The 21,608-nt window shown below is 50.2% G+C and overlaps 1 protein-coding gene across 3 annotated transcripts in view; it reads left to right on the top strand.

The window, feature by feature from the left end:
• The first annotated feature begins 2,528 nt into the window (after positions 1-2,528).
• The window catches only part of LRRC3B (leucine rich repeat containing 3B), a 95,235-nt gene continuing 76,155 nt past the window's right edge, over positions 2,529-21,608 (top strand). The window contains exon 1 of one of the 3 annotated variants that reach the window (XM_019953616.2): positions 2,529-2,666. The gene's annotated coding sequence lies outside the window, so the exon portion shown is untranslated. Of the gene's footprint in view, positions 2,667-3,076; positions 3,341-21,608 lie in introns of those variants that run through there. The other 2 variants (XM_070781527.1, XM_070781528.1) reach the window with 2 other exon arrangements.

The following is a 21,608-nucleotide window of genomic DNA, read 5'->3' as shown; positions in this document are numbered from 1 at the left end:
ATAACAATCCGATCATACAACCAAGGTGTTAGAGAGGAACAGCACAACTGGCAAGTAAAAATGTCTGACTCCAAACCGATATCTGTCCGTTTCAGATTTTAATTTTCACTATTTTTTCATCTTCTGCATCTGATTTTTTCAACTAAAATTGTATTATAACCATCATTCCCGACCATATTCACCTATCCACTTATAACAACAGTTCAATGTCTGACTAATATTGAAATAGTTATTCAAACTATTTCACCATTTCTTTCTTGTGAGATATGAGTTTGGTTTTGATATTCTACTAGTAAAAGCAACACAGCAATAAACATCCTGGTAGATAAATCTTGTCGTACATCCTCAATTATTTACTGAGGATGAATTTCTAGAAATAGAGTCATGAGGACAATGACATGCGAATACTTTATGTTTTCAGTAGTAATGCCAAATTTCTCTTCAGAAAAAAACTATACCAAATTACATACCTGCCATCCATATTTACCTGTGACTTTATCTAAAAGACAAAACAAAATAAATAAAACTTCAAACTACAACCTTTCCAATCACATCTTAGAAAATATTTTAGGAGTCATTTTATTTTTTTCCCCTCAATTTCCTACACATTTATGGACCCTTTTCATAGTGCAGCCCTGATCTGGGGTATCTGTCCTATAGTTGATAGAAAGTGAGGGCAGAAAATAAAGGATTATTTAATATATCCCTAAGCCACAGAGCACAAACTCTCTCGGCGATGAAATACTGCTCAGTTTGAAGATGCATCCAGAATAAGAGAGCCACACTGGAAATGAGGAAATCTTGGCAGGCTTCCAACAGACTTGACACGGGTCATGAAATGATAAAAAATTGTCTGGTCCTTCTCACCTGGAATGGGTTTGCTCTAGGTGTTAGCGCTGGGAATGTACCTCTCACCCTATGCAGCTGTGCAACAGCTTGGTTTTCTTTGCCTTTGGAAATTCTGCAGACAGAGGTGGGGTGATCAGTGAGAGAAGATTATTTAGAAACAAGACTGAAGTACACAGTTGTACATTTCTAGCTCAGAGAGGTGTGAGTTTAACTGTCTGTGTCTTCTGTCTCATCCAAACTCTTACAGATTTGATTACTGAGTCCTTGTGATTCTACAGACACTGAGATTTAGCTGCTTGAAGGAGAAATCGACCTTCCACTGGTTAAGCTTTCCTTGAGAACCCTACCGGTTAGATACAACACATTGATGGATGTTGCAGTGGAGAAAGAAAAATTAACAATACTCACAGGTGAATGAAGCCATAGAAATCTATAAACAAATCTATAAATATGCAGATCCTGCAAGTGAGTGGCAAATGCAACGGTGACAGCAAAGAGAAGGGAAGATTAATTCTGCCTGGGGTGAGAGTGAGGATAGGCTATAAAAGAAGGTGCTGTCTGTAGACCCTGGGGAGGCCAGGTCCTCTGGCCCAATTTTTTATTTTTTCCTTTTGGTATAGACCTGATAAATAATTCACATCATGAAACAATACCGTTATGAAAATCAGTACGTAATTCGCTTTCATCTTACACACACTTTCTTAAGGGACTTACAGACTCCATTTCGGCTGCACATACATGCACAGTCCTCCCCGGGAGAGGAAGGAAAAATTAATTTTCTAACACCTTCTGCTTTGGGAAACTGATTGGAATGGCTGGGGGGAAGGGCTCTGAGCCCAAAACTTTGGGCTTCCGGAACTGCAGGGGGCCTTTCCAGGGTCTTATCTTGGAGTCTTGAGTTGGGGGCGGGGTGGTATCCACTTAATCACCCTCCGGCAAAATAGCCGAGCGCGATACTCTGCACCAGTGGACCATCATCTGTCGAAAGGATTACAAGCATCCTCCTTTCTTCCCATTTAGAGGTTTATCCACCCATATCCCCACGTTGTGTTGCTCCGGCCAGCTAAATTCGGTTCTGATCTCGAGAGTTAGAAAAAACAGAGGAGAAAGGATTGGGCCGTAGCAAGCTGAGAGTGGAGCTATGCCAGGAGGTGTGAGAGAGGGGGGCGAGGGCGGCGCGCCGAGCGAGCGCTCGCGCCCCAGCTCCGCGGCTCCTGCGGCGATCGCTCAGCCCCCGCCCCCTCGCTCCCTCGCGGACCCCCGCCCGGGAGGCGGGAGGGCAGCGCCCGCGCCGCCGAGGCTGGGCTCGGGCTGTCGCGCTCGTCCCCTGCTGCTCTTGCCGTCCCCAGCCGCCGCCTCCTCCTCCTACTCCCTCCTCCCCGGCCCGGCTTTGGAGGCGATTCCCCTCTAGCGACCGAGCCGATCGCTTCTGGGCGGGCGGCGCTTTGTCTGCTCCCTCCAGCGAGGCTCCGGGCCCGGCGCCGGGTCTGCAGCGACCGCCGCTGCAGCCGGAGCCCGGCGGCGCCTTCTCGCGCCCCCGGGGGCCGCGCCCTCTCCCCGCCGAGGCGCCGGGGGACGGCGGCCCAGCCACTCACCGCCCGCGTCCCGCGCACCAACGCCGCCGCCGCCGCCGCCGCCGCCGCGGGAGAACCGGCCCAGCCGGCCGGCCAGGTTCGAGGCAGGCAGCCCGGCGGGCAGTCGGGCGGGGACGGCGGCTGCTGCGGGTCTGGCAGCGCGCACGCCGCCCCGCAGACGCACCCAACGCCTCCGTGCGCTGAGAGGATGGAGCAGCCGCCCCGGCCGCGGACTGGCGCAAGGTAAGGTGCAGCCGCCTGTTGCTTTTCGCCCAGCGCCGCGTTGGCCCCTCTGCCCGGGTACCTAGGCCGTCCCTCCCCGGAACCCGTAGAGAAGAACCATCATCACCCCATTTCTGAGCCGTGTCCAACCCCCAGGCTCCCTGGCGCAGATCCTTGGAGAGACCCCCTTCCTGGCGAGTGGCGGGAGAGGTGGGGGCGGGGGCTGTCGACCCTCTTTGCTCGCGTGCCGCTGGCTGCAGTGCCACAGTCTGCAAACTTTTGTGCCCCCTCGCTGCGCGGCGCTCAGCCAGTGCGTGCAAGTTGCACATCTAGTTCTCGCTTGCGCCCTTCCCCCCATCCCCCCCCCCCCGCCCCCCTCCCCGCCTCGCCGGAGGCATCTGTCTATTTCTCTGTGTGTTCTTGCCAGTCGACTTTTCGCTCCCTGCAGAGGGGCGAGGGTCTGGGACCCAGCGGTGCTCATCCTGCCTGTAGGGGTTGAGTAGGAGCCAAGAGGGTGAATAGAACTGGTGGGACGTGGCGGGGAGGCTGCCCCCTCCCCTCGCCCCGGGGCTCCGTCCGGCGCGGCGGGAGTCGGTCGGTTCTCCCGTGTGCCACCCCCAACTCGGTCATGAAACCCTCGGAGTGGTTTGCGGCTGTGCGCCGTGGGAAGGCAAGTGCAGATCCGGGTGGGTGAAGTAAGTGGTTTGGGGGGGCAAAGGTGGCCGGCGGGGTGTTGTGGGGGGCGGTGGGAGGAAGCTGAAGGTGGAGACGGATCGGGTTGAGGGGAGACCCAAAAGCTCCGCTCAAGTGGGCGAGGGGCCGGCTCCCCAGCCGTCTTCTGGGAATCTGAGTGTGGAGGGCACCGACTGGGTGTGTAAATACGGCTGGGGGAGGGGGCGGGTACCCGGGGAAGCGCCGGGGGGCCGACCCCAGCCGCCGAATGCTGGGCCCGGGGTGGGGGGCGTGGGAAGGCCGGCTTCTGGATGCCTGGACTGGGGCGATCTCCGTCTCCGGGTGGAACAGACCGTGTCCGTTGGCGTCTTGGGCGGTGACTGAGTGGTCGGGGGACGCTTTCCCAGCTCCAGGAGGACCCCGCGTCCCCTCTTCCCCAGCACCCGCGGCTGCACCTTTCCCCTTCCGCAGCCTGGCGGGCCGGCCCACGCCCACCCTCCAGCCCGGCGCCCGGGAGTTCGGGGTGTTTCCGCAGCCGCGGGGTGGGAAGGGGATTCCGGGACTCAGGGGGGAGGCTTGTGCGCTGCTTGGGGAGTGTCCCCGGAGCCTGGGCTTGGAGACCCGGATCCCAGGCTGTGGGAGGACGGCGCAGGGGCCGCAGCTGCAGCGCCAGCCCCCTCCCCCGCCTCCCGCACCACCCCCCTGGGCGGAGCGAGCGACCCGGGGAGCCCCGAGCCCCCCGGGCGGCTCCGGAGCGCTGCTCCCGGAGGGGATGCGGCGAAAGGCGGGGCGCGGGGCGAGGGGGTGCGGGCCTCAGGGGAGGGGAGGCCTGGCTCCCAGACCCGGGGCCCCGGGCAGAGGGAACTCGGTCCACCTCTCTGCCCCCAGGTAGACCCTCTGGGCTGTTTCAGACGTCTTGGCAGATGCGGGAAGGAGAGCCCCTCTCCTCCTTGGCACCCCAGCAGTCTGGTGGGGAAGGCCATTGGGAGGGGGGGGTCCCTAGAGTGCTGTGAAGAAGAAAGGGGAGCCCCCCTCACCCCGCGGCCCCGCGGAGGCCGGCGGGGAACTCGCTAGGCTGTCAAAGGCCTGGCAGCTCCTGGTTTAACCCTTCCTCTCTGAGGAGTGCACGCCCCTCTCAAAGTGGCGCCTTTGGCTGAGACTCCGGTCCGGGTCGCTTCCTCCCGGCTGCAGAGAAGAGGGGTTTGAACGTTGCCTGGATCTAGAGCGCCTGAAACCCTCGGGTAGTCCCTGCGCAGCTCTCCACGTGCAGGCTCGGAGGGGGACCCCTGTCTCGTCCCTGCGGTTCCCCTGCAGAGATCTCTGGATCCGAGCTGGGAGAAAGCAGAGCTCCGCGCAGACCCCTCTTTTGGGCCCCAGGCTTTGCAGACCCTTCTGGAAGAGACATCGACTGGCCCGGACTCAGGGAGGAGTCCTGAGTTGGGTCATTCCCCTCCATCCAGATTCCCCCGCGGCCGCGCGCTCCCTGCCTCCCGAAGGCAAGCTCCAGAGCCCCAGGCAGCTGTCGTGGGGCGGCGAGGGGGTGCCCTGGGACGAGGCTGGGGTGCAGCTTCTGAGCGCCAAGGCCACACCCCACAGTCCCGCTTTGGTCTCTTCAGAATTCCCCGGCTCTCCAGGTAGGATCCTAGAATTAAGTCCCTCGCTCAAGCTCACCATTGAGCTTTTGACTCCCAGGGCCTGCTTCTCTCTGGATGCTTATGGCCTGGTTTGGGTTCTGCTCACTTGCTTTGCTTGTAGAAAGAGACTGAACGTGTCCTTGGGCAACTCTTTTGAAATTGTTCCTTTGGTTGCTGTGGGTCTTGTGGCGGGCAGGCTTTTTCTAGGTGCAGGAGAGTGGGGCTACCCTCCCTAGGTGCCGGGTCGGTGGAGCCCTCAGACTTCAGTAGTTGCGGCGCCGGGCGCAGTTTTTCCCTGGCGTGTGGAATCCTCCCGGACCAGGGAGAGGACCTGTGTCCCCCATGTTGGCAGCCAGATTCTCAACCCCTGGACCGCCAGGAAAGTCCCCTTGGCAACTGCTGACGGAGGACTTAAAATTCGCACCAAGGTGCTTGTGCAGGTTGCTGGGGAGTTCTTCTGAGGGGCCAGGTAGCAGGGACGGTGGTTCACACTGGCCTTTACCCTGTGCCAGGCTCTGATGGTTTCCTGGGCACAACCCTGCTCACAACCCTGCAGGAGAGTTATTTTGAAAACTAAGTGGTGGAGAAAGTAATCGGTTTGCTCTTTGTCACCCAGCCAGTAAGTGGCGGGCGGGTTAGTCTTGGGTGGAGGACAGTTGGTGTGTCCCTGCTTTGAACCCCACTTGCCCCCAAAGACCCTTTGGCCACAGGACGTGGGTGAGGCCCTAGTTTTCTACTGCAACCCAGGGCTGTGTTGGCAGCTCCATGCTGGCCTGTGAGGCTCCTGGGGCTGTGACACTGATTGGTCCCTTGGGGCTCACCTCGGCAGGGTGGGATCCTGGCACTGGAAGCAGATTTAGGGAATTGGCCACCGGCACTGGACTTCTTTTCTGATTCTTTTGGAGAGTGTGCGTGGTAAGTCGCTCAGTCGTGTCTGCCTCTTCGCGACCCCATGGACTGTAGCCCGCCCGGCTCCTCTGCCCATGGCATTCTCCAGGCAGGAATACTGGAGTGGGTGGCCATGCCCTCCTCCATGGATCTTCCAGACCCAGGGATCGAACCCATGTCTCTTATGTCTCCTGCATGGACAGGCAGGTTCTTTACCACTAGCGCCACCTGGGAAGCCCCTTTGTAAAAGTGAGGAGATATGGGAGCGGGGATATGAGTGTGAGCAGGGTCTGCTCTAGAGACAGAAATTGTAGGCACTGGATTGCGAGGGCCTTCTCAGATCTGTCCCTCCCAGCCCAGAGGTGGAAGGATATTCCCTGATGAAGGTCATTTTTGTGTGTTTCTAGCACTGCTAGTACTAGAACCACTGTCTTCTGACCCTTGGTTGAAATAGCCCATGTTGATGCACGCATGCATTGGGTTCACTGCGGTTGTTTCTCAGCATCTTAAAATTAATCTGTGAAAAATTGATTAGGGAAAAACTTTATTAAAAAAGTAGAGCTCTTTGCTAATTTGGCATAAATGCCTCCATCTGCACAACCAGAAAAAAGCTGCTATTGTAGAGTGGTTAAACCACCACAAACGTATGTCTTTTGCCAAAAATTGCAGTAGACCGTTTATAAGTCTTCTGGTAAAAGACTAACTATGCAGCCTTTTCAATAATTCTAAAGAAAATTAAAGGCATTCTCAGCCATTTTAGCCAGGTCCTTCTGTCCAATGGAGTGGATCTGTCTTCCCCCACCCGCAGATATTCGTGAAAATAAGAGAAAATGTCGGACTTCAGAGGGAAAGATCCTTTTGCATTCTATGATGCGGTTTGGTATTATTTCTCCCGGATTTCTGATCATTGGTTTCTGATTTCTGATCCTAAACTTTAGGCTGCTGTCAACTTGAGGCAAAAACCACATCTTTCTGGCGGACATACTTGGGTCTCAGAAATAGACATACTTGGGGCTCAGAAAAGGGAAATTATTCTTTGCCACGTCTCACTCACTGAGCCCCTTTAACAAAGGGGACTTTCTCTAGCAGTTTGGGCATTCCTTATGCCCCTCAGTGTTCTTGTAGGACAGAATTCTGATTCCTAAGAACATCCCCTGTCTTCTCCCCTGCAGCTACAGTATCAAGATGCTCTTCCCCTGGAGCTGAATCAACAAAAAGTAAACAGAGAGGAAATTGGGAAAGCCTGTTTCTCAGACTCACACTGAGGCGGGGGAGGTAAGAGTTGCAGGCAGATGGTGGAGATTTGGTGCCTTTTATGTCCCCTAGAACAAGCTTTTCACCCCTGTTGCTGTGACAAGCCAGGATGGAGGCCCTTAGGCAGCAAGGACACCCACGTGGGGGTGAGGCAGGGGTGGGGGAGGTGGAAAGAGGCTTGGGTGACAGAGGGCTTTGGTGGGCCCTGCCCGATGCTGTCCTTCCTGCCTCCCCTTCTGCCCACCTCCTCAGTCTGCCCTTACGGCAGGGCTGACTGATCTGAATCCCAGAGTCCGCGGTTATCTCAAGGGAAGCATTCACTTTCTAGAAAGTTCATTAGAAACGCATATTGTTTTTACTATAAGGAGGGAAAAGTGTGTCCTGATGCCCCAGTCCGCAGGGAGTGCCCTGAACCTCAAATCATCCCAGAAGGGTGATCTTCTGAGGGAGGGGCCGCTGCTTTAGCTGGATTCCCGCAGCGTTGGAGCAGTGGCATTGAAATCAGGCGCGACAGCCTCCCAGAGAAGGGGTCTCTCTCAGGAACCACAGGAGGAAGACACTGCTCGCCCCTGGGCGGACATCCTGGTTTCCAGTTCCTAGCTTTTCAGGCGTGCCAGGGGAGTTCCTTGTCTCCTTGTCCCTCGTATGTGGTCCGTATCCCCTCTGCTGACTCACACACTCACTGCCCGAGGCCCACACAGCGCTTCTACGGGGACAATTCATTGGGGGTATATTTATCTTAAACCATATAAACACAAGTTTGTTGACAGAATAACTATTATTATTGAGCAACATGCTCTGGGAAGAGGTTATGAAACACATGAAACTTTTTTATTTGGAACACAATGAATAATATTGTTATACAATACATAGTAAGAATTAAAATTCTCAGTTTTGGTGAGATAGTTAAAAATAAGAGAACCAAGAACCACAGCATCTGAATTTGACCTGTTTTTATTAACAAGAGAATCCGAATAATAAGGATCTGTGGAATTTGAAGGTGATGACAGGGGGAAAATAAGGAAAAGAAAATATAGCCAAGTAGAACCTGAGAAGCTATTTCTTCATTGGCTTTATTTTAAATAAAAATATAATATCTTAATCTAGATTTAAATAATCCACAGGATTTATCTTCAGATTGTAGCTATGACGAGGTTTATTCCACAAGTGGTTGGGAACCATAATGACAGCTCTTAGATCTGACATACTGGTATATACCCATCTGTGCTTTGTAAAAACTTGGTGAATTAATGCATCACAGCATGACATATGAAATGGCCATTTGAGGTAAGAATGAAGTCTGCAACCTTCTCCAGACCTGACAAGTTTGGACCATATTTTCCCAAAGTGAGTAAGTTAAGGGTAAGGACTGTATAATATTTAAAAAAAATTTTTAAATATGAATTAAGTATTGAAAAGGGCTTTCCAGGTGTTGCCAGTGGTAAAGAACCCACCTGCCAATGCAGGAGACTTAAGAGATGCAGGTTCGATCCCTGGGTTGGGAAGATCCCCTGGAGGAGGGCATGGCAACCCACTCAGTATTCTTGCTTGGAGACTCCCATGGACAGAAGAGCCTGGTGGGCTACAGTCCATAGGGTTGCACAGAGTTGGACATGACTGAAGTGACTTAGCATGCATGCATGCATGTACAGAAAAAGAACCACTCTGATAAAGACTTTTTTCTTTTGGAGGATAAATTAACAGCTGTTATAAAATTTATGGTTTCAATTTCTCCTAAACTCTCTGAGCTGCTTTTTATGTTAATACTTGTCCAGGGACAGGTTTTGAAAAAAGGATTTGAGACAGTGTTTGAAAAAGGATTTGTGCCTTTTAGTAGAAGTAAAATGGAGACAAATATAAAAAATAAAAATATATAATATTGTGAGTCACTCTTAAGCATGGAGTGACAAAATTTAGATTGATTCCTTCTTTCTTTCTTTTTTCCTGCCTTCTTTCCCTCTTCTTCTTTTCTTTAGATCATTGATAGACTTTTCAGTCTGCATATAAGTCAGTCCCTTGCTGGGGGAGATGGCTGTTTCAGGACACAAATTTCCCCTAGTGGGAGGAGGGAGAAGGCACAGGGCCCTTGTATATTTGTCCAGAGCTAAAGCACAAAGATCTTAAGTCACACTGACTTCTCGAGTCTGCCCTCCGTCCTGATCGAGAAAAGCAGTGCTTGTATAGGCCTGCATACAGAGGGCTCACCCGGGTAGCAGTGACTAAGCAGGATCCTTTCTGTGGCTACACTGGGAATTTATGCTCTGAGAGGAATCCCGGTCCCAGCTTGCTGACCTTCCCTAGACATCTGGTCATGAGGGATTATCAAGCAGGAATGCTTGCCATCCTTTCTACAGAGTACATTTAAGCTTGGATTGTCAGAGTAATAGCATCTCCTGCCGTGGACTGTTTCGGAGTCATTTATTTGGGTGGGCAGTCTGTTTTTTAGTTGCTTCTCAAAAGCACTTCCTATCAACAGAATGAATACCCCGCCCCAGTGAAAGATAGTATGAGACCCTTGGTGCACAAAGCACCTGCTACAAAACCTGTGGAAAAGGGAAGGCTGAGAGCCCGCCGGGTCAGGAGGCCCAGGAGACAGGTCCGGGAGAAGCAGTGGAGGTGGGGGTAGGGGAAAACGGGGTGGGGGGGCAAGCGTCAGCGGAAATGGGCCACCCAAAGGAAGAGGGCCCAGCGATCAGCAGCGGAAGATGAACAGATACTTGGTTTAAGCCAAACCCGACAGATAAAGAAAGGCATAAAAATAAGAGGAGGTGAAGAAAGCTGATGGGAATGCTCAAGGCCTGCAGGGGAGGTGTGCGAGCTGTCGGGTGCACCTGTGTAATTCCTCAAGGTCTGGATCAACTCAGTGGCAGGCTGAGACCTCACCTAAAGGGCAGGATTTCTTTCCCACGTCCTCTGTCCTTGGCGAAGGTGGCTTCTGCAACACCAGGCCAAAGCCTCTTAATCTTATCTATGCCATGGTGCCCTTTGGCGGTCTGACAAGTTTAGGGACCCTGGAACGATGCGTTTCAATGTACACATTGCAATGCGTAAGATTATAACACAAATCTTATTGAGACCATTTTACATTCTACATAAACCACTGTGACCTACGAGCGTCAGTGTAACAAGATCGGACATAGACCAATAATTGGGTGAGCGTGATGCAGCCTTGGGTAACTGCAGGCCTGAACCACGATAGGAAAACATCCCATTTGTATGTTTGGGTGACAGCGTCGCTGGTACCCGTACTCCGTCTAAAGTTTGTGGCCTGCATTTATAATAGAATGAAATGCTCCGTTGTAGCTTGTTGTTGGGAAGCACATTCATGACTGTTGTCATATTCAAGTTCATGGATTCTTGGAATTCTGTTGATAGACGCCTTGGAGAGGTCTGTGGCTAGAGTGACCACAGACGATCAGGTACTTTCAAGAATGAAAGGGAGCCTAGTTGTTGCTGTACAAAGTGGGTGTGAATTGGGATGGGCCTGGGCAAATGGTAACGGAAGGTCCCTCCTCTGCTATTCACCACTTCCCTGGTGGCTCAGATGGTAAAGCGTCTACCTGCAATGTGGGGAACCCGGGTTTGATCCCTGGGTCAGGAAGATCCCCTGGAGAAGGAAATGGCAACCTACTCCAGTATTCTTGCCTGGAAAATCACATGGACAGAGGAGCTTGGTGGGCTACAGTCCGTGGGGTCACGAAGAGTTGGACACGACTGAGCGGCTTCACTTTCTTTTCTTTCTTGCAGCTGCCATCACCTCCCCGAGGTCTCTCTCCCCAGATCAGTTTTCCCTTCTCTGGCCCAAGGGATTGTCATTATCTGCCCTATTCCCAGGGGTCATGGTGGTGGCTACTGATGGGCTTTGGGAAGTGGAGAACAACTCTAGCTGAAAGAAGCCATGAGGCAGGCCGCAGCCATGCTGGAGGAAGCCTTTGTAAGGACTGGACAATGGGCTTCCTTGGAATAGCTGCAGCCTCTGGGTCCTGGCTGGGTGAACGCTGGCCTGCATTTCAGTTCCCGATTGCTGCCTTGGCCAGATGTCCTGAAGCCTTGGCCAATTTCACCTGAAGCGAGGCTGAATTATTAGACTACGGTGCAATTCAGCAGAAGGTTTCACCTTCTCCAACAATCTTTTTTTTTTTTTTTTCCCAAAGCAGAGCTGGCACAATGGCTTTGCAAGGTTCACTTCCTGTCCCTGCCCATCCTACTTACCAGGAAATGGCCTCAGTGCAGGCAGGTGGAGGGAGGCCCCGTGGGAAGAGCCCAGGACCTGGAGAGTCCTTAGACTGGATCATAAGACCTCGAGTGAGGGAGGTGGACCGAGGTCACAGCATGTTCCCTGAGCAGATGGCTCGGGTTGTCCTGTGCTGGGGGAAGTGGCAGCAGGTCCCTGCTTCTGGAGATTGCCTTGTGTCTGTCTGTTCCAGCTGGTGAAGTGGAACCAGCTAGGTAGAAAAAAAAAGACTCTTCTAAGAAAGCCTTTGACTCTGTAGGGGGTACGCAGCATCTCAGAAACATCGTCTTTATGTGCACGTAGAGTATTCGACCGGGAGCCAGGCAGCTTGGTTCTAGGTCCAGCTCTGGACCTTACCAGCTCGGGGTCTTTGGGCTGGCTAAGACAATTGCCTTCTGCTCTCCTTCCTTGGTGAGAGGGTGTTTGGAAGCCAGCTGGTTTCTAAAGCCCCTTCCAGCACTGTGGTCTGCAGTGGCATTGTTTCGTTTATACTCTCCAGACCAGGCTCCCTCTGTAAGATGGTTCAGGCTCACTGCTTTGCGCTGCCTTCCTTAGATAGCACAGATCCAGCAGTGACAGCTGGAGACTCCCCACCACCCCGAGGGGCTGCGACTTGAGTGAGGGGATGGAGGAGAGGAAGCCGGCAGGCACAGGGATGGAGTCGGGAAGGAGCGGGATGGTTGATAGCTTTCCTAGCAAGAGTCATCGCTCAGGAGAGACAGAGGAGGAGCTCCTGAAGTGTGGACGGTGTGCTCATCTGCGTCTGACCCTCCATAACGGTGGAGTCATGTCCCTCCCCGCTGAAAACGATTCAGGCGCTCCTGGTTGCCTCTAGAAGAAGTGGGTCCTTATGATGCTTTAGTGGGTCCTTCCTCACCTGCCTGTGTCTTCAGCGGGCATTTTCCACTTCTGCACCCTGAGGCATTCAAGCTGGTGTGCTCGTACTATTTAGTACTAGCTAGTAAGTGTGTTAGGCTTCACACCTCTTCTCTCAAGCTCTGCACTGGGTGGGCTCATACGGCAGCTTGCCGTCAGCTGTGGTCAGCCGTCTACACCCCAGAAACTGACTGACGTTCTGAAGCAGGGCAGTCTGCCCAGAGAGTCTACTGTTAAAAATGACGCTCACACCACAGCCCCTGCCCCCACCCGAAGACTGCAGTTCCTGCCACGAAAACGCCTCCATCTGCTCTTACCAACTCCTGACAGCTCATCTGTCTTTCCTTCTCTCTTGCTTTCCCTTCTTCTTTCCCTCCCTTCCTCCTGCCTAAGGGTCCATTCAATCCACCTTCTCATCCAGACGTCGCCAGACTCCATTCTCTTGCCTCTTCTGCCACTTAGCGGTTGGGTCAGAGAATCTGGGAGGCTCTCCTAACTTTTAACACACCTCAGTTTTCTCTATATCAAATGGGTATAACTGGTTGTCGTGGGGCTAAAGTGAGTTAGTATGTATAAGGCACTTTGAATAGTCTCTGATGCATGGTAAGTCTTCCATTTTAGTATTGATCACCACATTGGGGATTGCTTACTCTGTACCCAGAACTGAATAGTGCATGTATGGTCCAGTAAAAAAGCACAAGAAAATGTCGAAGAGACTTAAACAAAGCCTGATTAGCTCTCCCAGGCATATCAGAATGGACTTTACGGAGCCAGGGGCATTTGCAGCGAATCCAAAAAAGACATGATAAAAGCCCGTGTAACTGGCAAGACAGCTGGTGGCCTCTCAGGAGAAGGAGGGTCCCATGACCAGAGGCGCAGAAGAGAAGAGCAGCACAGTGTGTGAGGCTTTGTGCGGCTGAGCGTGAGCCAGTGGGAGGAGTGGGGCTTTGGTCACACCTGGCTTATGGGCGGAGTGCCCCGCGGCCTCCTCTTAGCCCTGCCGTCCTCCTGCCCGCAGCAGCACAGGTCTAAGCTTTGGATTTCCCCCCAAAAGTCAGACATCTGGATTCACATGCAAAAGCTCCTGATGTTTAATGGTAGAACTAATTCAATTTTAAAAAATAAGCAAAATAAACAAAGCAAAGCATATCCAGAGGCTGTATCCAATTTCCTGTAAGAGACGGGGATCCCCAATCTGTGTCCCCATAAGGTTGCAGTCGAACACGGGACCCCATTTTGAATGTGGTTCTGACCGTCGCATCCCTGGTGGCTCAGCTGGTAAAGACTCTGCCATCAGTGCAGCTGGTAAAGTCTCTGCCATCAGTGCAGCTGGTAAAGACTCTGCCATCAGCGCAGGAGACCTAGGTGCAATTCCTGGGTCAGGAAGATCCCCTGGAAAGGGAATGGCAATTCACTCCAGTATTCATGCCTGGAAAGTTCCACGACAGAGGAGCCTGGGGGGCTCTAGTCCATGGGGTTGCAAGGAGTCCGACACGACTGAGGGGCTAACACTGACAGTCGCTATGAGGCCACAGGTGAGAGACCCTCAAGGTCTTGGAGCTCTGGTTTTCTGCCACGTGGCTCTGCTGTTTCTTGTCCTACCGGCCTTGGGGTGAGGAACCTTTTGGACTACGGAGATAAAAGCCCTTGCAAAGTGCCAGACATGGGTTAGAATTGGGCCTGGGGCCCTGTGTGCTGTGGGCAGAGCCCCGCCTTCAGTGCCCCCCAAGCCTGATCCCATCTCATTCATCCAGAGCTTCCTGGGTATCCTCACCTGCCTTTTTAATTTTAACGATCGATGGGGGAAGAGAAATGGAGGGGTGTTTTTTCTCCTTCATTCTGTTAAAAACTTCGCAAGGAGCTTGACATGCCATTTGGAAAGGCTGGATGTCACAGATCCAGCTGAGAGCTATTCATTGCTTCTGCTTGGATTCAGGATTGTGGGGAAGAGGGGGCACGCAGCCTCCACGCCGTGTGTGGTGCCTCTTCCTTCGAGGTGCAGTCAGCCCTGTGAGGTGTTAGTTGGGGTCATGTCAGGATCTGCACTTCCATTTGTGCAGTTTCCTCTCTTTGGAGTCCTTTCCATTCCAGGTTGGCTTTGACCACGCAGGCTTTTACAGAAATGATCATACCTTAAGAGGAGAGTAGAATTATTTCTAGCTGAGGGAGCTTGGTGGATGCTGGCTTCTGTACAGTAGAGGGGTGGACAGGCCCCCAGCCTACCTCATCAGGCCTGGTGAAAAGCATTCTGTCACTTCAGCTTTGTGAAAACTGGCTTTCCTGGTGGTCCCAGATGGTAAAGGGTCTGCCTGCAATGCAGAAGCCCCAGGTTCTATCCCTGGGTCAGGAAGATCGCCTGGAGGAGGGCACAGCAGCCCACTCCAGTATTCTTGCCTGGAGAATTCCATGGACAGAGGAACCTGGTGGGCTACACTCCATGGAGTCACAAAGAGTCAGATATGACTGAGCAACTAACACTTTCTTTTCAGGCTGATTACAATGCCTTGAATCCTGTTGTTACTCTGATTTTGTGTTATCTATATTCATTTCGTGGCATTTCCTAATTGAACTTGATCAGGAGACACTTCAGAGTTACAGGCGGGCCTTGAAGTCGGGACAGCTGTCTCTGAAAATTGCATCAGAGCTAGATTCTGGCCCCACTGCAGAACACTGCCACCTCCGCTCCAGGATCTGACCTGAGCCTTGGTTTGCCTCAGTCTCCTCCAAGCGCTGAGCCACCTGGGCCCTCAGGACTGAGGTGTCTGATGTTACTGTGGCCCCCGCCCCCTATCGGTGCTTCTTCCTCACCAACCTCTGCAGGAGCCAAACTGCAGAGAAGCCAAGGGCTTACTCTTCTGAGGTGGATACGAAACACTTGCATGTGTGCGTGCATGCTAGGTTGCTTCAGTGTGTCTGACTCTTTGTGACCCCATGGACTGCAACCTGCCAGGCTCCTCTGTCCATGGGATTTTCCAGGTAGGAATATTGGAGTGGGTTGCCATTTCTTCCTCCAGGGGATCTTCCCCACCCAGGGGTTGAACCCGCATCTCTTACATCTCCTGCGTTGGCAAGCAGGTTCTTTACCACTAGCGCCACCTGGGAAGCCCTATGAAACACTTCAGTTCAGTTCAGTCGCTTAGTCGTGTCCGACCCCATGAATCGCAGCACACCAGGCCTCCCTGTCCATCACCAACTCCCGGAGTTCACTCAGACTCACGTCCATCGAGTCGGTGATGCCATCCAGCCATCTCATCCTCTGTTGTCCCCTTCTCCACCCGCCCCCAATCCCTCCCAGCATCAGAGTCTTTTCCAACGAGTCAACTCTTTGCATGAGGTGGCCAAAGTACTGGAGTTTCAGCTTTAGCATCATTCCTTCCAAAGAAATCCCAGGGCTGATCTCCTTCAGAATGGACTGGTTGGATCTCCTTGCAGTCCAAGGGACTCTCAAGAGTCTTCTCCAACACCACAGTTCAAAAGCATCAATTCTTCAGTGCTCAGCCTTCTTCACAGTCCAACTCCCACATCCATACATGACCACAGGAAAAACCATAGCCTTGACTAGACGGACCTGTGTTGGCAATGAAACACTTAGGTCTATAGAAATTAACATTATGGGTCAAATAGCATATTTACTGTGAAGGAGGTGTTGGAGCCGCAACCTCTAATGTGATGTTGTTTGGAGATGGGACCTCTGGGCAGTGATTAGGGTTGCAAGAGGTCAGGATGATGGGGCCAGACAGTGAGAGTTCCCTTCCTCTCTTTCCACGGACATACACCCAGGAAGGGCCACGCGAGCATACAGGAAGAACAGGGTCTTCTGTGACCCAAGGAGAGGGCCCTCACCAGACACTGCCCATGCTGGCACCTGATCTTGGAGTTCCAGTCGCTAAAACTGAGAGAAACAAAATTCCCATTGCACCTAGTCTATGGTATTCTGTTATGGCAGCCTGAGATGACTAATACAGGAGGTTGCTATAGATTAGCCTGGTACCTAGCCACCTTGTGAAACATCTCTGGGAAAAGATGTGCCTTTTTTATGGCATGATATCTCATGCTCACTGCCAGCTTGGCACTTAGTAGGCACTCAGTAACTTCTTGTCAAATGAAAGAATGAATGAACACTAATGAACGGAGTGGGAAACGTTCAGTTGATAAACGAACATTTGGAAAACAGTTCATTTGAGTGTTGGAAATTTCCTGCAGTCGTGGTTTTGGAGATGAAGGAAAAATAATTCTTGTAGAGAAGAAGCTGTGAGTAGTCTGAGTTTTTTCCTCGTTCACCCCACATAAGGTCTCCTGGACCGATTCTCCATAAGAAAATGCTGAGTTAAGCTGCTGACCTAGAGTACATCATGAGAAACGCTGGACTGGAAGAAACACAAGCTGGAATCAAGATTGCTGGGAGAAATATCACTAACCTCAGATATGCAGATGACACCACCCTTATGGCAGAAAGTGAAGAGGAACTCAAAAGCCTCTTGATGAAAGTGAAAGTAGAGAGTGAAAAAGTTGGCTCAACATTCAGAAAATGAAGATCATGGCATCTGGTCCCACCACTTCATGGGAAATAGATGGGGAAACAGTGTCAGACTTTATTTTTCTGGGCTCCAAACTCACTACAGATGGTGACTGCAGCCATGAAATTAAAAGACGCTTACTCCTTGGAAGGAAAGTTATAACCAACCTAGATAGCATATTCAAAAGCTGAGACATTACTTTGCCAACAAAGGTTCGTCTAGTCAAGGCTATGGTTTTTCCTGTGGTCATGTATGGATGTGAGAGTTGGACTGTGAAGAAGGCTGAGCGCTGAAGAATTGATGCTTTTGAACTGTGGTGTTGGAGAAGACTCTTGAGAGTCCCTTGGGCTGCAAGGAGATCCAACCAGTCCATTCTGAAGGAGATCAGCCCTGGGATTTCTTTGGAAGGAATGATGCTGAAGCTGAAACTCCAGCTGAAGCTGAAACTCCAGTACTTTGGCCACCTCACTCGAAGAGTTGACTCGTTGGAAAAGACTCTGATGCTGGGAGGGACTGGGGGCAGGAGGAGAAGGGGACGACAGAGGATGAGATGGCTGGATGGCATCACTGACTCGATGGACGTGAGTCTGAGTGAACTCTGGGAGTTGGTGATGGACAGGGAGGCCTGGCGTGCTGCAATTCATGGGGTACGAAGAGTCGGACACGACTGAGCGACTGATCTGATCTGATCTGGTCTGAAGCTGCTGACCTACCAACACATTATTACCTTTAGTTTAGTCAAGTAACAAAGAAAAATCATTTCTTTATAAGAGAATCTTAGGACCTCAAAATTGGAAAGGACTTCCAAGGTCCTTTTTTACTTTAAATGCCCAGTGGGCAGGTTGTCATAGAAGGATGTGATTTTTTTCTGAGAACACGGTGGCTCTTGGGGTCTTTCTTGTTCCTCCGAGAGATTCCCTCAGACGCTAGGAGGACTTTGCTCCACGGCTTTTGCCATTTGAGCATGGAGATGCTATTTCCTCAAGATGCTCTTCATCTTTATTCATATCTGGGTGCAGATGAGTTCACGATGTGTGGGTGTGGGATTTGAAGAGTCTGACGTGCTTAGGTAACAGTTGGCGTGTCATTGTGTAATGAAGAGTATGTATTGACAATGTTAAATTGTGGGCTGAATCTTGTTTTTGGTGCTTAAAAAAAAAATGAAGAATAAAATTTCTAAAAGCAACAATGTTGTTTTTAAGCCAGGGGTGTTTCTGAATGTTGGGACAACAGCGCTGAGAAATGTGGGCTTCCAGCAGGCATCACTTTCTTCTGCCCAGCCTGGTTTTACTGTGGAAGCCTCACTCCACTTTCTTTTTAATTGGAAGGTGCTGTACTGCTTCTAAATATACATTCATGTTGTACTCAACCCATGAAGGGAAGTAGCTTCAGAAATAACAGGTAAAATTTTAATGTGCTTTTCATATTGAGGGTGGAAGAGCCAGCTGGTTTCTAAGAACAATTAATGGCGTTTTACTGAATTACTAGGAGGTTACTGTTTGCTCCACAGGCTCCAAAATCTCTCAGTCATCGTCAGCTTCCAGGGCTTTCTCAGGTGAAGCTGTGCACCATGGCTTCTGTAAACAGCCACGTGCCTTTCTCTACCTTTGCTGTGTGCTGGCAAGAATAGAGACTGAAACACAGAGAGACTTTCTGCTACTCAATTGTGGGCTGAGAAGGCAGTGTGAGGGTGATCCTGATGGGCGCTGGGTAACCCTGTGGATTCTACCAGATGCAGGTGCCCTGAGTTAAAAACACGTGGGTATTTGGAGTCCTGTACGGCTTGGGTGAATTCTGGGAGATGGTGATGGACAGGGAGGCCTGGCGTGCTGCGATTCATGGGGTCGCAAAGAGTCGGACACGACTGAGAGACTGAACTGAACTGAAGGCTTGGGTAAGGGGGTTTTAACTTTTTTTCCTGCTATGTATTCTTTTGGCAGTCTAGTGAAATCTATGTACACTTACTATTTTTTTTTTACATTTTATTTTGTTTAAATAAAATTTAAAATATTAATGTTAAAATTAATACTTTTATTTGTTTAAATAAAATACAAAAAAAGTCAAAACATAAAAGGTATGTAGAATTACTAAGAACAAAAAAAATACAGAAACACACTGATTTTCACAGAACTTACAACCTTATGCATGGTGCCCAATCTGTCACCGTATTTTAAAAATGACTTTAAATAACACACTTTAGTTAGCTTAACCATCAGATGTGTTTGAATGTGCCTGGTAAAGACTTGTAGCTGACTCACCCATCATATTTCAAAAAACAATGCTAACTTACAAAGAGTTACAACTTCTCATTTTTGCAAAACTCTAACAAATAATTTAAATAGCTGATTTCTTCCCATGTGTCCATGAAGGACAAGCAAGTGTAGACAGGTAAGACCATAAAGCATGTTCCATGTCTGGATCGCCAGGTGGAGAAAGCACCTCATCCCAATGACCAGATTAGAGATTGACCAGGAGTTGCCTCTGTGTTATGAGGTGCTGCTGTGCATGTGTGCGTGCTGAGTTGCTTCAGTCGTGTCCAACTCTTTGTAGCCCTGTGGAGTGTTGCCTGCTAGGCTCCTCTGTCCATGGCATTCTCCAGGCGAGAAAACTGGAATGTGTCTGGGGATTGGGGGCCCGGGGCGGTCCAGGAGGCGGGTGATGCATGGCCTGGCCCAGCAAAAAAAAAAAAACAAAACTGGAATGTGTCATCATGCTCTTCTCCAGGGGATCTTTCCGACCCAGGGATCTAACCCGCATCTCGTAAGTCTCCTGCACTGGCAGGAGGGTTCTTTCCACTAGCGCCACCCGGGAAGCCCATGAGGTGCTATAGTCAGGAAGAATTAACTACCATAAAGTTATGACGTGCATAAATCATATTTCAGGATTTCTGAAATAATTGTGTTGTTATGAGAAAGAAAAAAGCTGTGATTTTTATTGCTGATATCATAGGTCCTGATAATAGTAATGTAGTTTGTTGCTTGCCTTGAAATTTGAAGTGAGGTGAAGTGAAAGTCACTCAGTCGTGTCCGACTTTTTATGACCCATGGACTGTACACTCTATGGAATTCTCCAGGCCAGAATACTGGAGTGGGTAGCTGTTCCCTTCTCCAGGGGATCTTCCCAACCTAGGGATCGAACCCAGGTCTCCCACACTGCAGGCAGATTCTTTACCAGGTGAGCTATTAGGGAAGCCCTGAAATTTGAAGGACATGCTGAATTTCAGCTGCTAATCAGTGGAGGAAAAAAAAAAACCAGAAAAGACCTTCCACCATTGTGGATCCCTTTTATTCTAGCCATGGCTGTAATGTTGAGGAGTGGTGGATGGACCCTGAGTGAGAACCCTCTGCTCAAGGTGTGAGTAAGCACCTGGTAACAAACAACGCAGTTTTCGGGGGGATGAGACCTGTTAGAAGGAATTTTTAAAAGAATGTCATTTTCTGTTTGGTAGTTTATTTAGCAAACATGCCAGAGTTTAAGCTAAGGAGCGGCTGGTTTTGTACCGGGTCCCTTTGAAGAGAGACACCATTGATTTTATTTAAAATACTGTTGGGTCTTCTTTGACAGCTAGCAGTATAATATTTGGAAAATTCTTATCAATGCTAGTTCTTGAACTATTTGGGCTGGTTTGAAATAAGCCAAAGTCGCTTGAAAGGAATGCTGCTGGAGGTAGAGGGTGCTCACGGTGTGTAGACACCAGACTGGGAGTTGAAAACCCCAAGGCTTCTTTTCAGAAGGGACTTGTCAGCTACCCTGGAGGCTGCTCCGTCATGGGTGGAGGTGGGGTAGAGGCGAGATCCAGAAAAGACTGAGTTTCCAAAATGGTAGCATCTTTGGATTCAGTCTGTGGTCCTCTGGAATGACAACTTTATACACGCATTTCTGTCTATAGAGTAATGTTCCAAGATGGTTTAAAAATATTCAGTGACAACATTCGGGGTCAAGGTTTACATAATCTTGACTGCACTGAACTGTCCAATATGAACATAATGCTAGCTACTTACTTAATTTCAGCTTCCCAGTAGCTACACTCCACATCTAAAAACAAAACGGTGAAATTAATTGTAATAACTTATTTTACTTAAACCCAATATCTCCAAAATTATCATTTAAACATAAAACCAAATTAAAACGTATTAAATATTTTTCACACCGAGTGTTTGAAATTTCATGTGTATTTTATACCCCGCAGCCCATTGCATTTTGGACACTGAATTTTCATCAGACTTATTTGACCTACATTTACATTTCATAAAATGTACTGTTGAAAATCGGATTTGCGTATCCAAGTTGTTTCAAATATACCTAAACATCTTCCAATAACTGAATGAGTGTTAGTTTTTGCATTTTGAATAAATCACAATTAAAATTCAGCCTTTGGCTTCTTGGTCTTGCCATTTTGAGCGCTGGAAGCTGGTTACCATATTAAATGGTGCAGGTCCAGATTATACGGAGTGCCGTTGGAGAGGGGTCCCTAGACACAGAGCCCACAGGGAAAACTCGGTGGGAAAATTACAGAGAGAGCTTTGTCCTTCCGATTCTTTGTTCTTTCTGTGAATCCGTTCTATTTGTCTTTTTCTTAATCCAGTATTTTTCCAAAAGCTCCTGATCGTTTTTCTAGGACCTCTCTTGTAACCAAAAGAGACTACTGGTCACCTACATCTGGGGACAACCCGCACCTGTACCCTCGGCTTCCTAGGAGGAATGTTCGGGGTGGGGCAGGTGCCAGGAAGCTCACACCTCTGCCTCAGGGTCTCAAGACTGAGAGTCTAGTTCCTGACTCTCCACCCCGATGCCTATGTCTGTCAAGGTACCTCTGATTCTGATTCTGAGAAATTGGGCAGAGCCCAGGAAACTGCATTTTTATCAAGTCTTCCTCGCTCTCCCTACC

Source organism: Bos indicus, chromosome 27 (genome assembly GCF_029378745.1).
Source record: "Bos indicus isolate NIAB-ARS_2022 breed Sahiwal x Tharparkar chromosome 27, NIAB-ARS_B.indTharparkar_mat_pri_1.0, whole genome shotgun sequence".
Taxonomy (NCBI): Eukaryota; Metazoa; Chordata; class Mammalia; order Artiodactyla; family Bovidae; genus Bos; species Bos indicus.
Note: the sequence above shows the minus strand (reverse complement) of the source record. Positions and strands in the feature narration are given on the sequence as shown.